Below are 6032 nucleotides of genomic sequence, written 5' to 3'. Positions count from 1 at the left end.
TGTGCAGGCGGGACTTGTGGTTGCGGGGCATAATCTGCTAGGAAATTAGTCATTCGAATGTCCATCATCCCCGGCAACGCTTCCATCACATCGTGGACCGTGCGCATCAGATCCCTCACCGATTGTTCCAGCTCCTCCAGCCGTTCCCCGGTCGACTCCTCCGGGATCGGCTCCCGGGGTTGGTATTCAGGAGGCGGCCCATAGTCTCCCTCCGTCTGGAAGTCTGCAGCTCCCTCCGAGGATCTTGCACGGGCCCCGTCCCCCACCGGCTCAAACATCCAGTCTTCCACGTCTCTCCGATAACTCCCAGTCTCCCCCGAACTCCCGGAGTCGGGAAACATTCCCTTGTCAAAAAGACTTTCTCGAAGCCCACTGCCTCGACGGGAGTACACCTCCCTGGTGCCTTGGGTGTTGTACAAAGCCCAGTCGTCCTGCGCCGGTGTCTTCCGCGCACCCCAATTCGAAGGGGTTGGAGGCGGCCAAGACAGGTAGGCAGGCAGTCGGGGAATCGCTCCCCCCACAGCACCTTCCCCTGGTGCGGTAGTCGTCACAATCAAAGGTGCGGAGGTAGTGGGGACCGATCCTGTGTCCCCCTCCGTGGTAGGTAGGTTTCCCTCAGACCCGCTCATGGTCTCGCCAGAATCGGGACGATAGGAGAAAAAGAGTTCTAACAATATGTTGGATCCCCAAGCATCGAGAATAAATCCACGTTTCAAAGAAAGTAAAGTTTATTTCAAAGCATTGGAAAGATACTCAAACACGTTCTTTGTTAGAACTGAACACAAGCAGTTAGGGCAGACATGATAAAGGGATTCAAGTTAGAAACACAACCAATGGATAACGTTCCCGCTGGCGGGCAGGAGAAAACGGTTGCCTGCTCAAGTCTTGGGAACCAGGCGAACGGTAGACAAAACACAGGTGCAGTTCACAGGCTTGGTGCAGTTCACAGGCTTGATAAGTAAGAAGCTAACAGCGAAGCATACTCTCCCCCTCACATCCTCCAGTTGTTTTACTTTGGCATTACAGCACAGAAAACACAGGGGTCAGCTGGCAGGGACAGGGATCACATATGTACAATCAGAAGTTACACAGAACACCATGGCAGCTTGCTGACATGCAGGCTCTTGCCCATTGCCAGCCAGCTGGCTAGTGGGGGAAATCCTGTCCCAACTGACCTTTTCAGGCCTGCTTCCAGTTTCAAGCCTGCTTCCAGTTGGAGGTGACACTCTGGTTTTTGGGCAAACTCTATGGTTTGAAGCTAAATTTACCATAGAGTTTTGCCCAAAAGCCAGAGTGTCACCCCCGACCAGAAGCCGGCCCAAACCCAGAAGTAGGAGACCCCCTGCTGGATAGTTAAGTCAACCTGGCTACCCTAAGCTAGCCTGGGCCATCCAGATCAGGATAGTTCAAACCTACCATTTATTTATTTCGAGTATAGAGGCATAAATCTAATGAGGGTGCAAAAATGTGAGCCACCAAATTCAACAACACACCTGCATGTGGTAGCTCACACACAGTGAGAATAGGAAGGAAACTGTTAAGCAAAGTGATGTACTACTGTAAATATAGAATTGCCCTATTAATAGCAATGACCACAGTAATTCTACTGTCCCTGGCAGCACAATGCTTTGAAAGCATCAGGCTCAACTTTGGTAAATCATATTCCATGCCTGATATTTCATATATGAATAATAAGGGATATTTTGCATGCCTGAGTAGAATGTCTACACAAACACCAGTTTCAGCAGTGAACAACTAGGCTTGATGTGCTGACAGTTAAAGAGAAATCCTGGACAGATAAATATCATATTTTCTGGCAAAGAAAGTATGTACTTTCTGATCTCACAGCATGTATTTATTGCTGCTTTTCAAGACCATATCTTGCATACTTCATTCAGGCAAAATTCCTGTTGGTTGTTGGTAGCAGTGTTTAAAATTATACATTTCATAAAAACCCATGAAGCCACAAATGTTATCAAAAATACTGCACATGAAGATTGGAGTATTTGCAATGACAAGTACATATTTAAACATTTTCAGGAAACAGCCACATTATAAATTGTTGGCCCTCGCACAGTACAGCAACTGTAATTTTGTTTTGTTTCTTTCAAAACGCTGGTCTAAAATATTTTGCACTAATATACAACAGCTGCCTAAGACCTGAGAATGTGCATCTACTTGTAGTCAAAACAAAACAATGTATTTTTAAAAACAATATAAGTAAAATCATCCCAACACCCCCAGTTCTAAGAAAGACTGTAGCTTCAAATTGAAACGCAAAAATCATAATATGCTAGAAACAGAAAAAGGGGTTGGTGGGTAAGTGATATTTATGGTGGAGAAGCTTTTTTTTTTTTTTGTAAATGTAGGTAGCCCCTGCCTACTCATCAGAACTAGGGAGAATGACAGAAATGTGAAAGACTCAGGCCCACTTCATTATATGTTAGTTAGCAGAGTTGACTCATGCAAGGCAATCCTGAATAGAGTCAACACCCTTCTGAGCGAGCGTACCTAGAACTGCAGGTGTAAGATATACAAGCAATCCTAGGCAAACTCATTTGCTTCCCACAGCAGTAAGATAGCAATGAACAATCTACATGTCTTGCACATGAGAGAATGAGAATGGCTAGGTCAGCTCAGAAAAAAAGCAAGATGAAGAAAACTGTTGTAACTCCATATTGCCTCTCCCAACAATTCAGGAATGGCACAACAGTCAACCCGATGGGGGGGGGGGGGAGTAGTTTTTTGCTTTCTGCAGCAAAGACTGGGCATGCCACTTGTTGTGCAAGACACTATCCTGACCCTATTCTTCATTTAGCATTAGTATGTAAAACTGCATTCTCAGAAGGCAAGGCAAGTAGAGGGGAGATCAAAATATATTCTTTCTGAAGTCTGTACCTCACAGCAACAAATCAAGAAGCCCTGAGGAGGAATTTAGCAGGGAAGGGGAATACAGGGAACAATCGATTATGGTTCTGATATTTACTCTAAGAACATGGGACCTAGGCCACCAACGGCAGAACAAAACTCAGTGAATGATCAACAGGGAAGTATACTGTTCTTAGCTGTTAGCAGCGGCAGAACCCACAAAAAGTGTAAGATGTACCAAGAAGACAACTGCACCCCCACCAAGATTTATGTCTAGTGTGCCAACACCTTAGAATATTTGGGATTGCTAACACAGTTGAGTGCTGGAAGTGGCCAAGCTTGATGAGCTTACAGCAAGGTATTTGAAACTTTTCATTTTCCTTCGCTTGAACTGATGCCCAGAGTGGGACTGTTTACTTTAGTAATGGTGATTTCTACGACAGCAACAGTGGGCCAGCAGACATGAGTGTGTGTAAGCATATATTTCACACATCTGACGTCAGCATGCTAAGTAAAGACAGCACAGGCATGCTATCATGTGTGCTAACATGACATGCACAGGAACTATCAGTGTGGTGAACAAGTTTAAATGAGACTTTGCTTTGCCTGACAGCATCACACTTAAATCAGGCCGCTTTCTTCTTTTATGTGTGTGTGTATAAAATTAAATTTTCCAAAATATATAACAACAAAACAACACAATGTTAACATAGGGCTTCTACAATATGAAGTCTTGGTATACAAATGCCTTAATAACATATAAGTACCACACAAAGTTAACAATAACAATAAATAACAACAACAACAACTTGTTCAATAACTAATTATATCAGTATATTTCTTTGGAAGGCTACAACTCTTATTTTCTGTGTTATTAACATAGTCAAAAAAAGGGAACCATTTTTCCAGAAATATATTTTTCTTTGGCATTACTTCTGCCATCAAAATTTGTGATGCTAATTTGTCCATAATGATTAAATCCCATACCTTAATAAACCATTGACAGATCGTAGGTGCTTTATTAAGTTTCCAAACTTGAGCAATCAAAGTTTTTGCAGCACTTAATAAGAGTGCGGCTAATTCCGATTTTAGTTTAGTTAGCCGTAAAGATGGCCAAAAATTCAAAAGAATAGACTCAGGGGTCTTAGGAATTTTGCAGTTAAGAATTCTATTGATCAGTTCTACAATTTTCAAACAGAATTTTGCAATGACGGGACAATCCCACCAACAGTGTTTAAACGACCCTTAAATCAGGCCTTCTTAACCTAAGATAGTGTGATAAAACCATAGCAGTCATTGAGTTCTAAATAGATGATATCATACCTCCCAACACATTCTAACTCGGCAAATTTCATGCTGAAGTATCCCTTGGAAGTTGAAAAAAAGTTAATAATGGTGATTCCTAAGGGAAACAACAGAGTGTTCTGGAAGACACATATATGCGTACATGCCAACTGAGCACACATATCATGTACCTGATAGTTGACTTTAGCTCACAGTTAGACTTTAATGTACCACAGGACTTTTTTTCCTTGTATCCAATAAAACTGTAGCGTATTTTCACTTTAGATCTGAGGCCTCCAACCTTTTCTTACCTTCGGAATTTTGAGAACAGTTAATGTGCCACAGCAAAATGGCAGGAACCAAACACAAAATGTTTGAAGCAGTGACACTCACTCAGTGGCTTGGGAGCCACATATGGCTCATTGATATGCTACTATGGCTCTTCTGACTGAGCACCATTCCCCAAATGTGGCACCTGACCAATATTTCAGGAAATGGATAAGGCCCTTGTCTTGTGGGAACTGTGGTTGTTTCATGCATGGGAAAGTGAAGGGTTTTATATCAAGAATTTATATCAAATATCAGTTTCCATATCCTTCTGTATAAAAAGTGGAAAGGGAAACCATGTATATATTCTGGGCTCTTTGGAGGAAGGGGAAGATAAAAATGCACTAGATAGATTGCGTGTTCAAAGCCCACACACTGTCAGTGATAACTATGAGTTCTCCAGTTCATCAACACAAATCCGACAACTCTTTAGCTCATCAGCAAGACTAAACAAGTGAGGAATACAAAATTAAAGCATCCACATGTGGGCTGAGAATTGCCCTCTATCAACACAGGAAGTACGTGGCAGAAGCAGTGAAAGACTACAATTATGTGTGATTATGTCATGGTCTGCAATTAAGCACACTCTCAAGAGAGTAGGAATTAGATACTATTACATAATGCACTCACACAAAAGAGTTGACTCAGGATTTTACAGGGAGCCTTAACTGTGGCATTTCCCAATAATGCTACACACAGGAAGGGAAATATTCAGCAGTTTGGGACTACATATCCTACTCTGGAAGCTCCAATGAAAGAAATTTTTGCTTGCTACTCTCACACTATGATGACTTCGTTGACTGCTGCTACATCCCTACATTTACACAAGCTTTACCACATCATTGCTGCCACCACTCAATTGTTCAGGGATATACACTACATTATCTAAAATAGTGCTGCAATGAATTATCATATTCAAGGTCTGATGCATTTTAGGGGCAAAAGGTCCACACCCTTCCCTTTCTAGTCTTTCATGTATTTTCTCTCACTTCTTCTCAGCTATCCCAATCTGCTGTTGCCTTGGGCTTCTTAAAAGTATTCTGTCAATGGTTTCTTAACTGCACAATCCCAATCAATCAAGTGTATTGTTCAGAACATGATGACATACCAGTGACTATGGCTATGTGGCAGTTCATTAAGGGAAAACAAAGTCTTCCCACTGAACAGGGTGCCAACAGGTTACCTAACCAACTTACTGTTGGGCTGTGTAATACTCATGGTTTCACCAAAGTAATCCAGCTACAATTATGTAGTCATGCACGACAGAATACATATTCAGTTGTCACCTCCATCTACATTCTGCCCAACTAGAAGGTTGCACAAGACTGAATCAGTGGGAGGGACCACTGGTCCAGTTTATGCAGCAACACGGATATGTTACTTATCTTCCTCCCCTGCCCTTGCTGCTTGCTCCCTGTGGCTAATTCAGCATTTCAAAAGATGGAGTGCCTCAGCTTGCCATGCTAATACTGATTGGGCCCTTTGCGCTGCCACAGGTCAGACCCATGGATGTTGTCACTTCTAGTTTGGCCCTAAAGATGCTAACATTAACA

The sequence above is a fragment of the Gekko japonicus genome, unplaced genomic scaffold, assembly GCF_001447785.1.
Source record: "Gekko japonicus isolate JY-2015 unplaced genomic scaffold, Gekko_japonicus_V1.1 scaffold179, whole genome shotgun sequence".
NCBI lineage: Eukaryota > Metazoa > Chordata > Lepidosauria > Squamata > Gekkonidae > Gekko > Gekko japonicus.
This window is presented reverse-complemented; position numbering follows the sequence as displayed.